The following is a 23,588-nucleotide window of genomic DNA, read 5'->3' as shown; positions in this document are numbered from 1 at the left end:
TAGTGACTTGGTATAGTGAGCAGTGTATATACAGACATAGTGACTTGGTATAGTGAGCAGTGTATAGATACAGACACAGTGACTTGGTATAGTGAGCAGTGTATATACAGACATAGTGACTTGGTATAGTGAGCAGTGTATAGATACAGATATAGTGACTTGGTATAGTGAGCAGTGTATAGATACAGATATAGTGACTTGGTATAGTGAGCAGTGTATAGATACAGACATAGTGACTTGGTATAGTGAGCAGTGTATAGATACAGATATAGTGACTTGGTATAGTGAGCAGTGTATATACAGATATAATGACTTGGTATAGTGAGCAGTGTATATACAGACATAGTGACTTGGTATAGTGAGCAGTGTATATACAGATATAGTGACTTGGTAAAGTGAGCAGTGTATAGATACAGACATAGTGACTTGGTATAGTGAGCAGTGTATAGATACAGACATAGTGACTTGGTATAGTGAGCAGTGTATATACAGATATAGTGACTTGGTATAGTGAGCCGTGTATAGATAAAGACATAGTGACTTGGTATAGTGAGCAGTGTATAGATAGAGATATAGTGACTTGGTATAGTGAGCAGTGTATATACAAATATAATGACTTGGTATAGTGAGCAGTGTATAGATACAGACATAGTGACTTGGTATAGTGAGCAGTGTATAGATACAGACATAGTGACTTGGTATAGTGAGCAGTGTATATATACAGATATAATGACTTGGTATAGTGAGCAGTGTATATACAGACATAGTGACTTGGTATAGTGAGCAGTGTATAGATACAGATATGGTGACTTGGTATAGTGAGCAGTGTATAGATACAGATATAGTGACTTGGTATAGTGAGCAGTGTATATACAGATATAGTGACTTGGTATAGTGAGCAGTGTATAGATACAGATATGGTGACTTGGTATAGTGAGCAGTGTATAGATACAGACATAGTGACTTGGTATAGTGAGCAGTGTATATACAGACATAGTGACTTGGTATAGTGAGCAGTGTATAGATACAAACATAGTGACTTGGTATAGTGAGCAGTGTATATACAGACATAGTGACTTGGTATAGTGAGCAGTGTATATACAGACATAGTGACTTGGTATAGTGAGCAGTGTATAGATACAGACATAGTGACTTGGTATAGTGAGCAGTGTATAGATACAGATATGGTGACTTGGTGTAGTGAGCAGTGTATAGATACAGATATAGTGACTTGGTATAGTGAGCAGTGTATAGATACAGATATAGTGACTTGGTATAGTGAGCAGTGTATAGATACAGACATAGTGACTTGGTATAGTGAGCAGTGTATATACAGACATAGTGACTTGGTATAGTGAGCAGTGTATAGATACAAACATAGTGACTTGGTATAGTGAGCAGTGTATATACAGACATAGTGACTTGGTATAGTGAGCAGTGTATATACAGACATAGTGACTTGGTATAGTGAGCAGTGTATAGATACAGATATAGTGACTTGGTATAGTGAGCAGTGTATAGATACAGATATAGTTACTTGGTATAGTGAGCAGTGTATATACAGACATAGTGACTTGGTATAGTGAGCAGTGTATATACAGACATAGTGACTTGGTATAGTGAGCAGTGTATATACAGACATAGTGACTTGGTATAGTGAGCAGTGTATAAACAGACATAGTCACTTGGTATAGTGAGCAGTGTATATACAGACATAGTGACTTGGTATAGTGAGCAGTGTATATACAGACATAGTGACTTGGTATAGTGAGCAGTGTATATACAGACATAGTGACTTGGTATAGCGAGCAGTGTATAAACAGACATAGTGACTTGGTATAGTGAGCAGTGTATAGATACAGATATGGTGACTTGGTATAGTGAGCAGTGTATAGATACAGATATAGTGACTTGGTATAGTGAGCAGTGTATAGATACAGATATAGTGACTTTGTATAGTGAGCAGTGTATATACGGACATAGTGACTTGGTATAGTGAGCAGTGTATAGATACAGACATAGTGACTTGGTATAGTGAGCAGTTTATATACAGATATAGTGACTTGGCATAGTGAGCAGTGTATATACAGACATAGTGACTTGTTATAGTGAGCAGTGTATAGATACAGACATAGTGACTTGGTATAGTGAGCAGTGTATATACAGATATAATGACTTGGTATAGTGAGCAGTGTATATACAGACATAGTGACTTGGTATAGTGAGCAGTGTATATACAGATATAGTGACTTGGTAAAGTGAGCAGTGTATAGATACAGACATAGTGACTTGGTATAGTGAGCAGTGTATAGATACAGACATAGTGACTTGGTATAGTGAGCAGTGTATAGATACAGATATAGTGACTTGGTATAGTGAGCCGTGTATAGATACAGACATAGTGACTTGGTATAGTGAGCAGTGTATAGATAGAGATATAGTGACTTGGTATAGTGAGCAGTGTATATACAAATATAATGACTTGGTATAGTGAGCAGTGTATAGATACAGACATAGTGACTTGGTATAGTGAGCAGTGTATAGATACAGACATAGTGACTTGGTATAGTGAGCAGTGTATATATACAGATATAATGACTTGGTATAGTGAGCAGTGTATATACAGACATAGTGACTTGGTATAGTGAGCAGTGTATAGATACAGATATGGTGACTTGGTATAGTGAGCAGTGTATAGATACAGATATAGTGACTTGGTATAGTGAGCAGTGTATATACAGATATAGTGACTTGGTATAGTGAGCAGTGTATAGATACAGATATGGTGACTTGGTATAGTGAGCAGTGTATAGATACAGACATAGTGACTTGGTATAGTGAGCAGTGTATATACAGACATAGTGACTTGGTATAGTGAGCAGTGTATAGATACAAACATAGTGACTTGGTATAGTGAGCAGTGTATATACAGACATAGTGACTTGGTATAGTGAGCAGTGTATATACAGACATAGTGACTTGGTATAGTGAGCAGTGTATAGATACAGACATAGTGACTTGGTATAGTGAGCAGTGTATAGATACAGATATGGTGACTTGGTATAGTGAGCAGTGTATAGATACAGATATAGTGACTTGGTATAGTGAGCAGTGTATCGATACAGATATAGTGACTTGGTATAGTGAGCAGTGTATAGATACAGACATAGTGACTTGGTATAGTGAGCAGTGTATATACAGACATAGTGACTTGGTATAGTGAGCAGTGTATAGATACAAACATAGTGACTTGGTATAGTGAGCAGTGTATATACAGACATAGTGACTTGGTATAGTGAGCAGTGTATATACAGACATAGTGACTTGGTATAGTGAGCAGTGTATAGATACAGATATAGTGACTTGGTATAGTGAGCAGTGTATAGATACAGATATAGTTACTTGGTATAGTGAGCAGTGTATATACAGACATAGTGACTTGGTATAGTGAGCAGTGTATATACAGACATAGTGACTTGGTATAGTGAGCAGTGTATATACAGACATAGTGACTTGGTATAGTGAGCAGTGTATAAACAGACATAGTCACTTGGTATAGTGAGCAGTGTATATACAGACATAGTGACTTGGTATAGTGAGCAGTGTATATACAGACATAGTGACTTGGTATAGTGAGCAGTGTATATACAGACATAGTGACTTGGTATAGTGAGCAGTGTATAAACAGACATAGTGACTTGGTATAGTGAGCAGTGTATAGAGACAGATATGGTGACTTGGTATAGTGAGCAGTGTATAGATACAGATATAGTGACTTGGTATAGTGAGCAGTGTATAGATACAGATATAGTGACTTGGTATAGTGAGCAGTGTATATACGGACATAGTGACTTGGTATAGTGAGCAGTGTATAGATACAGACATAGTGACTTGGTATAGTGAGCAGTTTATATACAGATATAGTGACTTGGCATAGTGAGCAGTGTATATACAGACATAGTGACTTGTTATAGTGAGCAGTGTATATACAGACATAGTGACTTGGTATAGTGAGCAGTGTATAGATACAGACATAGTGACTTGGTATAGTGAGCAGTGTATATATACAGACATAATGACTTGGTATAGTGAGCAGTGTATATACAGACATAGTGATTTGGTATAGTGAGCAGTGTATAGATACAGACATAGTGACTTGGTATAGTGAGCAGTGTATAGATACAGATATAGTGACTTGGTATAGTGAGCAGTGTATATACAGACATAGTGACTTGGTATAGTGAGCAGTGTATAGATACAGACACAGTGACTTGGTATAGTGAGCAGTGTATATACAGACATAGTGACTTGGTATAGTGAGCAGTGTATAGATACAGATATAGTGACTTGGTATAGTGAGCAGTGTATAGATACAGATATAGTGACTTGGTATAGTGAGCAGTGTATAGATACAGACATAGTGACTTGGTATAGTGAGCAGTGTATAGATACAGACATAGTGACTTGGTATAGTGAGCAATGTATAGATACAGATATAGTGACTTGGTATAGTGAGCAGTGTATGGATACAGACATAGTGACTTGGTATAGTGAGCAGTGTATAGATACAGATATTGTGACTTGGTATAGTGAGCAGTGTATAGATACAGACATAGTGACTTGGTATAGTGAGCAGTGAATATACAGATATAGTGACTTGGAATAGTGAGTAGTGTATAGATACAGATATGGTGACTTGGTATAGTGAGCGCTGTATATATACAGACATAGTGACTTGGTATAGTGAGTAGTGTATAGATACAGATATGGTGACTTGGTATAGTGAGCGCTGTATATATACAGACATAGTGACTTGGTATAGTGAGCAGTGTATATACAGACATAGTGACTTGGTATAGTGAGCAGTGTATAGATACAGACATAGTGACTTGGTATAGTGAGCAGTGTATAGGTACAGATATAGGGACTTGGTATAGTGAGCAGTGTATATATATACAGATATAGTGACTTGGTATAGTGAGCAGTGTATAGATACAAACATAGTGATTTGGTATAGTGAGCAGTATATATACAGACATAGTGACTTGGTATAGTGAGCAGTGTATAGATACAGACATAGTGATTTGGTATAGTGAGCAGTGTATATACAGACATAGTGACTTGGTATAGTGAGCAGTGTATATACAGACATAGAGACTTGGTATAGTGAGCAGTGTATAGATACAGACATAGTGACTTGGTATAGTGAGCAGTGTATAGATACAGACATAGTGATTTGGTATAGTGAGCAGTGTATATACAGACATAGTGACTTGGTATAGTGAGCAGTGTATATACAGACATAGTGACTTGGTATAGTGAGCAGTGTATAGATACAGACATAGTGACTTGGTATAGTGAGCAGTGTATATATACAGACATAGTGACTTGGTATAGTGAGCAGTGTATATACAGACATAGTGACTTGGTATAGTGAGCAGTGCATATATACAGACATAGTGACTTGGTATAGTGAGCAGTGTATATATACAGACATAGTGACTTGGTATAGTGAACAGTGTATATATACAGATATAGTGACTTGGTATAGTGAGCAGTGTATATACAGATATTGTGACTTGGTATAGTGAGCAGTGTATATATAGATATAGTGACTGGGTATAGTGAGCAGTGTATATATACAGACATAGTGACTTGGTATAGTGAGCAGTGTATAGATACAGACATAGTGACTTGGTATAGTGAGCAGTGTATATATACAGATATAGTGACTTGGTATAGTGAGCAGTGTATATATACAGATATAGTGACTTGGTATAGTGAGCAGTGTATATACAGACATAGTGACTTGGTATAGTGAGCAGTATATATACAGATATAATGACTTGGTATAGTGAGCAGTGTATAGATACAGATATAGTGACTTGGTATAGTGAGCAGTGTATAGATACAGACATAGTGACTTGGTATAGTGAGCAGTGTATAGATACAGACATAATGACTTGGTATAGTGAGCAGTGTATATATACAGATATAGTGACTTGGTATAGTGAGCAGTGTATATACAGACATAGTGACTTGGTATAGTGAGCAGTGTATATACAGACATAGTGATTTGTTATAGTGAGCAGTGTATATAGAGATATAGTGACTTGGTATAATGAGCAGTGTATAGATACAGATATAGTGACTTGGTATAGTGAGCAGTGTATAGATACAGATATAGTGACTTGGTATAGTGAGCAGTGTTTATATACAGATATAGTGACTTGGTATAGTGAACAGTGTATATACAGACATAGTGACTTGGTATAGTGAGCAGTGTATATACAGACATAGTGACTTGGTATAGTGAGCAGTGTATAGATACAGACATAGTGACTTGGCATAGTGAGCAGTGTATATACAGATATAGTGACTTGTGATAGTGAGCAGTGTATAGATACAGACATAGTGACTTGGTATAGTGAGCAGTGTATATAGAGATATAGTGACTTGGTATAGTGAGCAGTGTATAGATACAGATATAGTGACTTGGTATAGTGAGCAGAGTATATACAGACATAGTGACTTGGTATAGTGAGCAGTGTATATACAGACATAGTGACTTGGTATAGTGAGCAGTGTATATAGAGATATAGTGACTTGGTATAGTGAGCAGTGTATATACAGACATAGTGACTTGGTATAGTGAGCAGTGTATAGATACAGACATAGTGACTTGGTATAGTGAGCAGTGTATAGATACAGATATAGTGACTTGGTATAGTGAGCAGTGTATATACAGACATAGTGACTTGGTATAGTGAGCAGTGTATAGATACAGATATAGTGACTTGGTATAGTGAGCAGTGTATATACAGATATAGTGACTTGGTATAGTGAGCAGTGTATATATACAGACATAGTGACTTGGTATAGTGAGCAGTGTATAGATACAGACATAGTGACTTGGTATAGTGAGCAGTGTATATATACAGACATAGTGACTTGGTATAGTGAGCAGTGTATATACAGACATAGTGACTTGGTATAGTGAGCAGTGTATATAGAGATATAGTGACTTGGTATAGTGAGCAGTGTATATACAGATATAGTGACTTGGTATAGTGAGCAGTGTTTATATACAGATATAGTGACTTGGTATAGTGAGCAGTGTATATACAGACATAGTGACTTGGTATAGTGAGCAGTGTATATACAGACATAGTGACTTGGTATAGTGAGCAGTGTATATATACAGATATAGTGACTTGGTATAGTGAGCAGTGTATATACAGACATAGTGACTTGGTATAGTGAGCAGTGTTTATATACAGATATAGTGACTTGGTATAGTGAGCAGTGTATATATACAGACATAGTGACTTGGTATAGTGAGCAGTGTATATACAGACATAGTGACTTGGTATAGTGAGCAGTGTATATACAGACATAGTGACTTGGTATAGTGAGCAGTGTTTATATACAGACATAGTGACTTGGTATAGTGAGCAGTGTATATACAGATATAGTGACTTGGTATAGTGAGCAGTGTATATAGAGATATAGTGACTTGGTATAGTGAGCAGTGTATATACAGACATAGTGACTTGGTATAGTGAGCAGTATATAGATACAGACATAGTGACTTTGTATAGTGCTCAGTGTATAGATACAGACATAGAGGGGCATTTACTAAAGGGTTTAGTCATTTTTTTCAGACTATTTTTGGCGCAAAATTGTCACAATTGCGCCTACCCTATTTTTCGTGCGACTTTCTCTAGCAAGAGCTAGAAAGTCAAATTTTTTTTCCCGCTAGATTAACACTAGTTTGCATTTTTGACTTGCAGTGGTCAGGTATTTATTAACTGAGACAGTCGCAGTTGCGCAATAAACTGTCGCAACAGCCGTAAAAATTGACTAAATTTACTCCAGCTCCAACATGGAGCAGGAAAAGCTACTGCCGCCCGGGCTCCAACATACTTTCTCCCCGCTACCCTCACTGCGCTACCGGGACACTGCAGTGATTTACATCCCCCCTCTCACCTGCCAGCGCCACACAACACCCATCTGTCTGCTAATTGTTGCAAGACTACAAGTCCCAGCATGCCCTTACAGTGAGGACACGCTGGGAGTTGTAGTCTTGTAGCAGCGGGAGCTGAGCGGCGCGGGCGGGAGACAAGGGGGGGGGAGAGGGGATATCAGTGTCCCCATAAGTGAGGGTAGCGGGGAGGCCGTATTAGGAGCCCGGGAGGCTGCACTGTAATGTCAGCCCGGGCTCCTGCCCTGACAGCCAAAGGCTTTGGCTGTCAGGGCATGCTGGATGTTGTAGTTTTGCAACAGCTGGAGGGCCACAGTTTGCAGACCACTGGTTTGTGGTCTGTAAACTGTAGTCCTCCAGCTGTTGCAAAACTAAACAGCTGAAGGGGACCGGCAAAGACGTTCACTTACCCTTCCGAGGCTCCAGCGACGATCGGTGATGGAGATCGTCGTGCGGCAGTGTCGCGTGGCGCTTGATCCTACAGAAGCGGGTAAGTTGCCCAAGCCCTAAAACAATGTATCCCAACCAGGGTGCCTCCAGATGTTGCAAAACTACAACTCCCAGGTTGGGAAACACTGTGCCCGGCCTCCGCCCCACCTTACTGTAAGGGCATGCTGGGAGTTGTAGTCCTGCAGCTGGGGGCAGGGTACAAGCTTGTCACTTGCCCACACATCTCCTGCACCACACAACTACAACTCCCAGCATGTCCTTACTGTAAGAGCATGCTGGCAGTTGTAGTAGTGCGGGGCGGGAGATGTGTGAATAGGGGATAATAAATGTACTAACCCATTTTTTTTCTTCTCATTTCAGATCCGTGTATCCTGTGGACTCCTTCGGATTCGGTGGATTACTTCGATGATCAGCGTTTTTCTTAGTTTGATTTTAATAAAATGGTTAACGAGGGCTTGTGGGGGAGTGTTTTTTGTAATAAAAATTTTTTAAAACCTGTTGTGTTTTTTCCTTACTTTACTAGACAGGCTTAGTAGTGGAAGCTGTCTTACAGACGGAGTCCATTACTAAGCTGGGCTTAGCATTAGCCACAAAAACAGCTAGCGCTAACCCCCAATTATTACCCCGGTACTCAACGCCACAGGGGTGCCGGAAACAGCCGGTACCAACAGGCCCGGAGCAAATTGCGCTCCTGGGCCTAGGCGGTAACAGGCTGGCGTTATTTAGGCTGGGGAGGGCCAGTAACAATGGTCCTCGCCCACCCTGGTAACGTCAGGCTGTTACTGTTTGGTTGTTATTTGGCTGAGAATGAAAATAGGGGGGACCCTATGCATTTTTTTTTAAAATAAATAATTAAATATTTTTTTTAAAACACATAGGGTCCCCCCTATTTTTATTCTCAGCCAAATACCAAACAAACAGTAACAGCCTGACGTTACCAGGGTGGGCGAGGACCATTGTTACTGGCCCTCCCCAGCCTAAATAATGCCAGCCTGTTACCGCCTAGGCCCAGGAGCGCAATTTGCTCCAGACCTGTTTGTACCGGCTCTTCCCGGCACCCCGTTGGGTACCGGGGTAATAATTGGGGGTTAGCGCTTGCTGTTTTTGTGGCTAATGCTAAGCCTGGCTTAGTAATGGACTCCGTCTATAAGACAGCTTCCACTACTAAACCTGTCTAGTAAAGTAAAAAAAAAAAAAACACAACAGGTTTAAAAAAAATTTTATTACAAAAAAACACTCCCCCACAAGCCCTCGTTAACCATTTTATTAACATCAAGCAAAGAAAAATGCTGGTCGTCGAAGTAGTCCACCGAATTCGAAGGAGTCCACAGGATACACGGATCTGTAGAAGAAGTAACAAAAAAAAAAAGTACATTTAGGGAGAAAAAACTGTGTTAAAAAAATGTAATAAACACACACACACACACACACTAAACACCGTTTACCACTATTCTGAGCCATGACTACAATTTAGTTATTGAATTATTTAGATGTGGTGAAAAAGCTAAAAAAAATACTCAAAAACAAAAGATCCAGAAGGAAACCTAGCAGCCAAACCTATTCAGACAGCAGGAAAAGGGAACAGACTATTTTTTCTACTACATGAAGTAAATTTTCCACTTTTGCCTATGTGCGCCAAATTTATTAACACCGTGCAACAATTTTGTAAATTTGTCGCACATAGTCAAAAATGAAGTAGAAAAAAACAGGGTAAAAACCAGACTACATAGTAAAAGATTAGTAAATGCCCCATAGTGATTTGTGATTTCTCTTTTGTTCTCCCTTCTGTTAAAGGAGTTCTATAATGCACCTTTTTTAAGACCATAACGTTCCTCTCTGCTTTACCTTTATGCGCATGTCTTCCTTTCTGAAATTGGTTCAGCCGTTCCTCTGCCACATCGCCGCAAATTTCCCGCACTTCCGGGTTATGGAGCCCTGGAGGATGACGTAAAAATCGTCATCCCCCAAGCTCCCTTGCTTCTGTTTCCTGTCCCTCCGTGCCTCCCTCCTCATCCCCCCTCCCCATTCATTTCAATAAACACACCCCTCACTGCAGCCCATGCCACTAAAGCCACCCCTAAATTCCTTTGTGAATCTCCCTGTTAGTTACGGCAACATAACTAACAGGGAGATGATTGGCTAATATTAACACATCATGAGATCAGTGCTCAGGCGCGGACGGACGCGGTTGATAGGCTGGGGGCATACAGAGGAGTTTGCACAGCCCAGCAAATCGGGGCTGTGCAAACGAAGATCATATGAATATGCAAAGTGTGGGAGTGACCCACAGGAGGCTGGGGCGGCCGGCAAACAGCAGGGAGGATCTTAGAAATAGTGACGTTTCGTTACCAAGATGGCCGCAGCAGAGCCAATGCAGGGGGTACGAAATTCATCAAGGAGAATCAGTGGCTGAACTTCCGGTTTCGGAGAAGTCTGGTATTACTGCAGATATCGTAATGGAGGTAAATGACAAACTTATATAACTTCAGCAGAGGTTTATCATGGTCTAAAAAGATTTTGTTCTGGAGTACTCCTTTAACCTTTATTCACACTTTTACTCCTTGGTCTCTGACTGCACACAACGTATACGGGACAAATAACAAGGGCCTCCATTATTGAGGTGACATGGGACAAATAACAAGGGCCTCCATTATTGAGGTGACATGGGACAAATAACAAGGGCCTCCATTATTGAGGGCTCATGGGGCAAATACCCCAGAGTCTCTATTATCGAGGGCACATTGTGAAAATTCCCCAGAGTCTCCATTATCGAGGGCACATGGGGCAAATTCTCCAGAGCCTCCATTATCAAGGGCAGATGGAACAAATTCCCCAGAGTCTTTATCACGCGCACATGGGGCAAATTACAAGGGCCTCCATTATTGAGTGCTTATGGGGCAAATACCCCAGAGTCTCCATTATCGAGGGCACTTGGGGCACAAACCCCACCGCCTATATTATCGAGGGCAGATGGAACAAATTCCCCAGAGTCTTTATCAATGGCACATGGGGCAAATCACAAGGGCCTCCAATATTGATGGCATATGGGGCAAATACCCCAGAGCCTTTATAATCCAAGGCAAATGTCTTAAGGAATCCATTTTTTGAGGTAAATGTCCCAGGACCTCAATTAATCACAACACATGGGGCAAATGCCCCAAGGCTTCCATTAGCATAAGGCTATGTGGTGTCTGGGGTTTTGCAATGATATTCCAGGGTCTGGTGGTATTAACCCTTACTTGTCGTGACGCCAGGGTGAGGTTTGCTTAGTATTGGAGGTCCTGCCGCCAACCGGCCCACAAACGGCAGGGATAATAAACAGAATGTCCACAGCAGAATTTATGATATAACTAGAAACTTTTACTTGAACTTTTATGCAACAGTCTTTACAATTATACAGTTTCTCCAGAGGCAACCGGTATGCAGGTTCCTCACAGGCTTTGCTGGGACTGGTAGTAATGAACTTTATGCAGGCCACTGTGCTACTAATTATAAGATTTGAGTGGAATAGTAGTCACACAGGATTTGTAGGTTGAGCTTTATAACTCACGGTTTTAGTGGCTGCTGATCCTTTAGGCTTTGGCCTATATGCAATGAATTTAGATATGATGATTGTGCTTGCTTGATAGCCCGGAACTAAGAGAGCAAATTTAGAGACTACAGCCCTTTATATAATAGGGGGGGGGGGGGGGGGGGGGGGCTGGATGAAGCCCATTGGCCAGCAAACCTGTAGGTCCTGAACCCAGTAAACTCTGGGTACATCACATGACCCAGGAAGGTCCTTAAACATATGTACATTCACAATGGTAGATCACATGACCTGGGAAGGTCCTATACATTTATTTCACCTGTACATTAAATAATAGACTTGTAAATACAATTATATGAGGCGACCAAGGGGCAAGCAAGAAAATAGTATTGTACAGCTCACCTCCACCAATTTCTGTGCACGGGTCCACACTCGGCAAAGTGCTAATATTCCAGGCATAAGAACAAACGATGATCCGGCACCAGATATAAGACTTGCAGCTCAGTGACCACTGAGGAAGAGCGCGCATGCGCTTGAAACGCGTATGACTGTGGAGGGAGTCGGTTTTTACTGTGTATGGTTTGTCATTTTGATACGGAGAAAATAAAGCTGCAAGTCTTATATCTGGTGCCGGATCATCGTTTCTTCTCCGACCAAGGGGCAAGCCCTGCAGGAGAGCCCTGTGGAGATGGAGGAGCTCTAGCTGAGGGGACTTAATACAAGGGACAGGACAAGGTCCTGTACCGGGACACCACACATATTGAAGGCTTACTCCGCTCTTTCCTATCTAGACCTTGTGATATAGACTTTGTAAGCCAGTGTTTCCCAACCAAGGTGCCTCCAGCTGTGGCAAAACTACAACTCCCAGCCTGCCCGGACAGCCTTTGGCTGTCCGGGCAGGCTGGAAGTTGTAGTTTTGCCACAGCTGGAGGCACCCTGGTTGGAAAACAGTGGTGTAAGCTGGCAAAATATTTGCTGGCTATTAATATCTGTATGTTCGGTGCTGGCGGTGGAGGTGTGGGACGCACCGGCCTCTTCAGGGACTCCGGGGTATTTGTAGCTTTGTGTTGATGATGATGTCATGTGACTTTTCCTCCATTGTCTGCGCTGTACAGGATGTGTGATGTACGCCTCGCTGCACGTGTTTGGCTCACATTGCACAGGGCGAACAATAGTTTTTTTTCTGGGACGCTGATAATCGACCATCTTCAAAAGTGAAAGAAAACAGAAAGAAAAACAAAGAAACAAGACACAGGCAACGGGAGTAACCGCGAAAAAGGCGGAATAACAGTTCTCAGGCCTCATGAAGAATACTGTGACACGGGGACAAAAGCGCGCGCTACGTTATGTTATGTTCTCATGAGATAAAGAAAACTTCACTAAAACAATATCTACAGGGTAAAGTAAACCAGGATTAACATTGTAAATTTCTCACATTTTGTAAAAAAAAAAAAAAAAAAATTTTTAAATAGTTATGTACATTTCCCACAGGCAAAATAATGATCTACTATACACTGCCGAATAGTGAACATCTACACAGACCCAGCGGTGATCTTCTACAACCCCCCCCCCCTCCATAGTGAACATCTACACAAACCTATAAGTTATTTGTTGCATACCCCAATAGTGATCAGCTACACACCCACAAAAATGATCTGCTGCACACCCATAATAGTGAACAACTACACAAACCCATTGGTGATCTGCTACACCCCCTAATAGTGATCTGCTACACCCCCAATAGTGATCTGCTGCATACCCACAATAATGAACATCTACACAGGCCCATCTGCTACACCCCCCCAATAGTGATCTGCTACACCCCCAATAGTGATCTGCTGCATACCCACAATAATGAACATCTACACAGACCCATCTGCTACACCCCCCCAATAGTGATCAGCTACACCCCCAATAGTGATCTGCTGCATACCCACAATAATGAACATCTACACAGGCCCATCTGCTACACCCCCCCAATAGTGATCTGCTACACCCCCAATAGTGATCTGCTGCATACCCACAATAATGAACATCTACACAGGCCCATCTGCTACACCCCCCCAATAGTGATCAGCTACACCCCCAATAGTGATCTGCTGCATACCCACAATAATGAACATCTACACAGACCCATCTGCTACACCCCCCAATAGGGATCTGCTGCACACCCCCAATTGTGATTTGCTACACATCCACAACAACGATCTGCTGCACAACCACGATCAGCGAACATTTACAAAAACCCATTAGTGATCTGCTACACACCCCCAATAGTGAAAATCTACACAGACCCATTAGTAAAAACCTCCAATAGTGATCTGGTGCACACCCACAATAGCAAACATCTGAACATCTTCACCAACCCACTAGTGATCTTCTGCAAATCACCATTAGTAAACAGCGCCACAGCTTCAACAATGAACAGTTCATACAGTCGGTCCAAGAGTGAACAGCCTCACAATAGGAAATATCTACACAGACCCATTAGTGATCTGCTGCACATCACCAATAGTGAACAGCCTCACAGCTCCAATAGTGAACAGCCTCACAGACTAATAGTGAACAGCCTCACAGACCAATAGTGAACAGCCTCACAGACCAATAGTGAACAGCCTCACAGACCAATAGTGAACAGCCTCACAGCTCCAATAGTGAACAGCCTCATAGCTCCAATAGTGAACAGCCTCACAGCTCCAATAGTGAACAGCCTCACAGACCAATAGTGAACAGCCTCACAGACCAATAGTGAATAGCCTCACAGCTCCAATAGTGAACAGCCTCATAGCTCCAATAGTGAACAGCCTCACAGCTCCAATAGTGAACAGCCTCAAAGACCAATAGTGAACAGCCTCACAGACCAATAGTGAACAGCCTCACAGACCAATAGTGAACAGTCTCACAGCTCCAATAGTGAACAGCCTCAGACCAATAGTGAACAGCCTCACAGCTCCAATAGGGAACAGCCTCACAGACCAATAGTGAACAGCCTCACAGACCAATAGTGAACAGCCTCACAGCTCCAGTACTGAACAGCCTCACAGCTCTAATAGTGAATGGCCTCACTGACCAATAGTGAACAGCCTCACACACCAATAGTGAACAGCCTCACAGACCAATAGTGAACAGCCTCACAGCTCCAGTACTGAACAGCCTCACAGCTCCAATAGTGAACGGCCTCACACACCAATAGTGAACAGCCTCACACACCAATAGTGAACAGCCTCACAGCTCCAGTATTGAACAGCCTCACAGCTCCAATAGTGAACGGCCTCACACACCAATAGTGAACAGCCTCACACACCAATAGTGAACAGCCTCACAGACCAATAGTGAACAGCCTCACAGCTCCAGTACTGAACAGCCTCACAGCTCCAGTACTGAACAGCCTCACAGCTTCAATAGTGAATGGCCTCACAGCTCCAATAGTGAACGGCCTCACAGCTCCAATAGTGAACGGCCTCACAGCTCCAATAGTGAACGGCCTCACACACCAATAGTGAACAGCCTCACAGACCAATAGTGAACAGCCTCACAGCTCCAGTACTGAACAGCCTCACAGCTCCAGTACTGAACAGCCTCACAGCTTCAATAGTGAATGGCCTCACAGACCAATAGTGAACGGCCTCACAGCTCCAATAGTGAACGGCCCCACAGCTCCAATAGTGAACGGCCTCACAGCTCCAATAGACAACGGCCTCACAGCTCCAATAGTGAACGGCATAACTTAGAGATGGGCGAGTCGAAGCTGACGAAGTCAAATTAGTTCTGAATTTCATGAAAAATTTGATTCTGAACAAATCTGAATTTCCTTGCGCTTAGTGGTAATTAATCACTTAATTCACTACATTTTGTGGGGGCTGGGGGGCAAAAATGGCGGCTACACATGTGAGGACATGGGGCAAGGAAGTCTGAGAAGGTGCGAAGGCGGGATCATCCTGAATCACATGGCGGCATTCAGCCTATCAGCATCCAGACAGCCCTGTGATGTCACGGCCCTATATATACGGCAGCCATTCGCTGAAGACGGCATTTCCGAGAGCAGAGACTGTGTGCGCACTAATCACCGTTACTGACAATATAGATCTTTACAGTCGCGAATCCATTCCCCTCAAGCCCACATTCGTTCTGGCTAGAGAGAGAGAGCAGACACTATCTGGTCACTAATCAGCGTTACTGACAATACAGATCAGCACAAGGGAAATCAATTGAACTCCAGCCAGCATCACTGCAGGCAGGCAGGGAGAGTTTAGAAGTCGTTTCATTGTTGGCAGGAAGCACTGTGACTCCCCATTCAAAGACTGCAAGCAACCATAGTGCAGGCAGGGACAGTTCAGAGAGAGAGAGAGAGAGTACGCTTTTTTCTGTTGCAACCATACTGGGGTGTATTACTGTAAAAAAAAAAAGTGAAAAATATACGCACTCCGCAGTTCTACGTTTTTTTTTTTCTGGTTGAAGCTAATAGGGGGCAGTAAGTGTAAAAACATAGCAGTGATTTGCCACGTATAAATTCGGTTCCAAACCAAATTTCTTCAGAAAATTTGGCAAATTGGCGAATCAAATTGTTAAAAAATTTGCCCATCTCTAGCTTCATAGCTCCAATAGTGAATAGATCCACAGCTTCAATAGTGAATAGATCCATAGCTCCAATAATGAATAGATCCACAGCTCCAATAGTGAATAGATCCGCAGCTCCAATAGTGAATAGATCCGCAGCTCCAATAATGAATAGATCCGCAGCTCCAACAGTGAATAGATCCGCAGCTCCAATAGTGAATAGATCCACAGCTCCAATAGTGAATAGATCCACAGCTCCAATAGGGAACAGATCCACAGCTCCAATAGTGAATAGATCCACAGCTCCAATAGTGAATAGATCCACAGCTCCAATAATGAATAGATCCACAGCTCCAATAGTGCATAGATCCGCAGCTCCAATAGTGAATAGATCCACAGCTCCAATAGTGAATAGATCCGCAGCTCCAATAATGAATAGATCTGCAGCTCCAACAGTGAATAGATCCGCAGCTCCAATAGTGAATAGATCCACAGCTCCAATAGTGAATAGATCCACAGCTCCAATAGTGAACAGATCCACAGCTCCAATAGTGAATAGATCCACAGCTCCAATAGTGAACAGATCCACAGCTCCAATAGAGAACAGATCCACAGCTCCAATAGAGAACAGATCCACAGCTCCAATAGTGAATAGATCCACAGCTCCAATAGTGAATAGATCCACAGCTCCAATAGTGAATAGATCCACAGCTCCAATAGTGAATAGATACGCATCTCCAATAGTGAACAGACCCACAGCTCCAATAGTGAATAGATGCACAGCTCCAATAATGAACAGATCCACAGCTCCAATAGTGAACAGATCCACAGCTCCAATAGTGAATAGATCCACAGCTTCAATAGTGAATAGATCCACAGCTCCAATAGTGAACAGATCCACAGCTCCAATAGTGAATAGATCCACAGCTCCAATAGTGAATAGATCCACAGCTCCAATAGTGAATAGATCCACAGCTCCAATAGTTAATAGATCCACAGCTCCAATAGTGAATAGATATGCATCTCCAATAGTGAACAGACCCACAGCTCCAATAGTGAACAGATCCACAGCTCCAATAGTGAACAGATCCACAGCTCCAATAGTGAACAGATCCACAGCTCCAATAGTGAACAGATCCGCAGCTCCAATAGTGAACAGATCCACAGCTCCAACAGTGAACAGATCCGCAGCTCCAATAGTGAACAGATCCAGAGCCCCGGTAGTAAACATCTCCAGAGATTAATCACCTCACTACTAATCGTATACAGAACTACTGCCCAAATACTTATCATATACAGAGTGCCAATACTAAACTATTCTCAGCCCCAGTAAGGAGCAGATCCGCTTGTTTAGAGGGGGAACTCGAAAAATTAGAATATCGTGCAAAAGTTCATTGTATTTAATTAAAGAGGAACTCAACCAAAGGATATGGGATAAGATATCTGATTGTGGGGATCCCGCCGGTGGGGACCCCCGCAATCTCGGCTGCGGCACCCCGCCCTCATCACTGCACAGAGCAAACTCGCTCTGTGTCTGATGACGGGCAATACAGGGGCTGGAGCATCGTGACGTCACGTCTCCGCCCCCTTGTGACAACACGGCCCTCCCCCTTAATGCAAGTCTATGGGAGGGGGCGTGACGGCCACCACGCCCTCTCCCATAGACTTGTATTTAGGGGGCGGAGCTGTGACATTACGATGCTCCAACCCCTGTATTGCCTGTCATCAGACGCAGAGCGAGTTTGCTCTGTGCAGTGATGAGGGTGGGGTGCCGCAGCCGAGATCACGGGGGTCCCCACCGGCAGGACCCCCAAGATCAGACATCTTACCCCCTATCCTTTGGATAGGAGATAAGATGTCTAGGGGCGGAGTACCCCTTTAATGAAATTTTGCACAATATTAAAAAAAAATTTCGAGTTTCACCTGCATATTCCATCACACACAACCTTACATTGATCTATAATCCTGATTATTGTATAGATCCACTTGTGCACTAGTAAACCTCTCGACAGTGTATTTGTGACTCTGCAGTAATAGTTGTGCACATCTATTCGTCCTCACAGGGGTAAAGCATCTCAAAACCACAGGTCAAATCTATTGCTTATGTAAGTACACAGCCCCACAACAGGTCACATTACTTTCCATATTCACTATTACACACTGGTGTAACTTCACAGGCCTTTAAGTAGAAGGTGGCCTGACCTCAAAGGCTCTAATCTACAAAGCCTTATTACCACACACACCAGTCACACAGCATTACTAGAGAAACGCTTCATAGATCAACTCTACATCTCCTGAAGACAAAAGCACATGATTCCCATTACTGCCAGAAGATTATGGACTTTCAGGGTAATTCAGTCAAACTATTTCTGGGTGATGCGGATCGCACAAGAATATAACTACTATAATACTGCTCCTATATACAAGAATATAACTACTATAATACTGCTCCTATATACAAGAATATAACTACTATAATACTGCTCCTATATACAAGAATATAACTACTATAATACTGCTCCTATGTACAAGAATATAACTACTATAATACTGCCTCCTATATACAAGAATATAACTACTATAATACTGCTCCTATGTACAAGAATATAACTACTATAATACTGCCTCCTATATACAAGAATATAACTACTATAATACTGCTCCTATATACAAGAATATAACTACTATAATACTGCTCCTATATACAAGAATATAACTACTATAATACTGCTCGTATATACAAGAATATAACTACTATAATACTGCCTCCTATATACAAGAATATAACTACTATAATACTGCTCGTATATACAAGAATATAACTACTATAATACTGCTCCTATATACAAGAATATAACTACTATAATACTGCTCCTATATACAAGAATATAACTACTATAATACTGCTCCTATATACAAGAATATAACTACTATAATACTGCTCCTATATACAAGAATATAACTACTATAATACTGCTCCTATATACAAGAATATAACTACTATAATACTGCTCCTATATACAAGAATATAACTACTATAATACTGCTCCTATATACAAGAATATAACTACTATAATACTGGCTCTTATATACAAGAATATAACTACTATAATACTGCTCCTATATACAAGAATATAACTACTATAATACTGCTCCTATATACAAGAATATAACTACTATAATACTGGCTCCTATAAACAAGAATATAACTACTATAATACTGCTCCTATATACAAGAATATAACTACTATAATACCGCTCCTATATACAAGAATATAACTACTATAATACTGCTCCTATATACAAGAATATAACTACTATAATACTGCTCCTATATACAAGAATATAACTACTATAATACTGCTCCTATATACAAGAATATAACTACTATAATACTGCTCCTATATACAAGAATATAACTACTATAATACTGGCTCTTATATACAAGAATATAACTACTATAATACTGCTCCTATATACAAGAATATAACTACTATAATACTGCTCCTATATACAAGAATATAACTACTATAATACTGGCTCCTATATACAAGAATATAACTACTATAATACTGCTCCTATATACAAGAATATAACTACTATAATACTGCTCCTATATAAAAGAATATAACTACTATAATACTGCTCCTATATACAAGAATATAACTACTATAATACTGCTCCTATATACAAGAATATAACTACTATAATACTGGCTCCTATATACAAGAATATAACTACTATAATACTGGCTCCTATATACAAGAATATAACTACTATAATACTGCTCCTATATACAAGAATATAACTACTATAATACTGGCTCCTATATACAAGAATATAACTACTATAATACTGCCTCCTATATACAAGAATGTAGCTACTATAATACTGCCCCTATATACAAGAATATAACTACTATAATACTGCTCCTATAATGAGAATATAACTACTATAATACTGCTCCTATATACAAGAATATAACTACTATAATACTGCTCCTCGGACGAGACTGAACCACAACTCGTATAATAATATAAAATGAAGGGATGTCCAGCGCAGGTTCCAAGCAATACGAAATGATTTATTCAGCAGTAACACGACATGATGACAGGTAGGTGACGTGTTTCAGCCACAATCTGCGGCCTTAGTCATGACTAAGGCCGCAGATTGTGGCTGAAACGCGTCACCTACCTGTCATCATGTCGTGTTACTGCTGAATAAATCATTTCGTATTGCTTGGAACCTGCGCTGGACATCCCTTCATTTTATAAGAATATAACTACTATAATACTGCTCTTATATACAAGAATGTAACTACTATACTACTGCCCCTATATACAAGAATATAACTAATATAATACTGCTCCTATATACAAGAATATAACTACTATAACACTGCCTCTTATATACAAGAATATAACTACTATAATACTGCTTTTATATACAAGAATATAACTACTATAATACTGCCCCTATATACAAGAATATAACTACTATAATACTGCCTCCTATATACAAGAATATAACTACTATAATACTGCCTCCTATATACAATAATATAACTAGAATATAACTACTATAATACTGCTCCTATATACAAGAATATAACTACTATAATACTGCCTCCTATATACAAGAATATAACTACTATAATACTGCTCCTATATACAAGAATATAACTACTATAATACTGCTCCTATATACAAGACACCAATTATGTTTCCCACACATTGCTCAAGATTTACTAGTGGAAATATGCCAGAATCTTGACGTATTTGCCTTGGGCCACATTTACTTATTACTAATTTGTAAATGCTTTAGACCCCTTTCTGCAGTTTTGCTCCTCTTAGCAAGAAAGGGGAGTGGCTTAGAAAAATTGGGGAGTGGTCTGAGATGTGGCGCAAATTACACAAATTAATCAAAGATGAGTACCCTTCTCATCTTTTCCCCACCTATAGTGCCCCCCCTCCCCCCATTAGCTATACAGGTGCCCTCACAAGTAGAATTCTACATTAGGTAAACAAATGCCCCAACTAGGTAGATAGTTTTCCTATTAGGCAGACAGGTGGCCGCACTAAGTAGATAGGTGGTTTTCCCAATTTGGTAGATAGGTGCCCCGATTAGTAAGTAGCTTTTTTCATCAGGTAGACAGGTGCCCCCACTAGATAGGTAGTATCTTCCATTACGCAGACAGGTGACCCACTGTATAATTAGTTCATTTCCATAAGGTAGATAGGCGCCCCCCACTAAATAGATAGGTTGTTTCCCCCATATGGTAGATAGGTGCCCCCCCCCCCCCCCTAGATAGGTAGATAGTTCTCCTCAATAAGGAGGTAACCCTGGCAGGAGGCTCACCCATTAGGTAGGAATCTCCCCTCTTCTATGAGGAAGCTTCCATCTCGAGCCAAGATTAAAGGGGTACTCTGCTGCTCAGTGTTTGGAACAAACTGTTCCAAACGCTGGAGCCGGCGCCGGGAGCTCATTGCCCTGCCCCTCAGACCTCACGTCCCCCCCTCAATGCAAGTCTATGGAAGGGGGCGTGATGGCTGTCACGCTCCCTCCCATAGACTTGTATTGAGAGGGCGGGACGTGACATCATGAGGGGGCGGGGCTATGATCTCACGAGCTCCGTGCGCCAGCTCCAGCATTCCTGTCAGGATCCGGGTACTGTGAGGATACTGGTGGTGGATCCTCTGTGTCAGTGGGGTGATGACGTGGGCCGTACCAGGGGAACGGAGTCTAAGGGGTTACTGGTTTTCACCAGAGCCCGCCGCAAAGTGGGATGGACTTGCAGCGGCAGGTAACCCCCAGGTCGTTTCACCCGATAGGGACTCAACCCCAGCTGAGATAGGCGAGGTACAAGGGATTAGGCAAGAGCAAGGTCGGACGTAGCATAAGGTCAGGGCAGGCAGCAAGGATTGTAGTCAGGGGCAACGGTAGAGGGTCTGGAAAACTGGCTTGGGACTTCCAGGAACGCTTTCACTGGCACAAGGGCAACAAGATCCGGCGATGCTGGGAAGGGGAAGTGAGGTAATATAGGCTAGGACACAGGTGTAAGCACTAATTGGGCCAGGCTCCAATCAGAGGCGCACTGGCCCTTTAAATCGCAGAGAGCCGGCGCGCGCGCCCTAGGGAGCTGGGCCGCGCGCGCCGGGACTGAACTGACGGAGGACAGGTCGGGTAAGAAGACTGGGATGCGAACTGCGAGCGGGCGTGTCCCGCTTCGTGGGTCGCATCCCTGCCAGTGACATTAATGCAGCGCTCCCGGTCAGCGGGTCTGACCGGGGCGCTGTGACAAGGTGAACACTGCGAGCGCTCCGAGGAGGAACGGGGACCCGGAGCGCTCGGCGTAACAATTCCAAACGCTGAGCAGCGGAGTACCCCTTTAAATGATGGGAGTGTAAAAATATCTTGTTTTCTGTTCTGTATCAATATTTACCCCGCAGAGATGAGAGGAAGATAATTCCCAGAGCGGCTGGTGTGCACCGGGGAAGAATATTACTGCTCCCTCTTCATTTCCTGAAGTTTCCAGATTAATAGTAGGTATATTCTTGTATATAGTGAGCAGTAATATAGTAGTAATATTCTTGTACATAGGGGCAGTATTATAGTAGATATATTCTTGTATATAGGAGCAGTATTATAGTAGTTATATTCTTGTTTATAGGAGGCAGTATTATAGTAGTTATATTCTTGTATATAGGAGCAGTATTATAGTAGTTATATTCTTGTATATAGGAGCAGTATTATAGTAGTTATATTCTTTTATATAGGAGCAGTATTATAGTAGATATATTCTTGTATATAGGAGCAGTATTATAGTAGTTATATTCTTGTATATAGGAGGCAGTATTATAGTAGTTATATTCTTGTATATAGGAGCAGTATTATAGTAGTTATATTCTTGTATATAGGAGCAGTATTATAGTAGTTATATTCTTGTATATAGGGAGCAGTATTATAGTAGTTATATTCTTGTATATAGGAGCAGTATTATAGTAGTTATATTCTTGTATATAGGAGCAGTATTATAGTAGTTATATTCTTGTATATAGGGAGCAGTAT

Source organism: Hyla sarda, chromosome 5 (genome assembly GCF_029499605.1).
Source record: "Hyla sarda isolate aHylSar1 chromosome 5, aHylSar1.hap1, whole genome shotgun sequence".
In the NCBI taxonomy this organism is placed as follows: Eukaryota; Metazoa; Chordata; class Amphibia; order Anura; family Hylidae; genus Hyla; species Hyla sarda.
Note: the sequence above shows the minus strand (reverse complement) of the source record.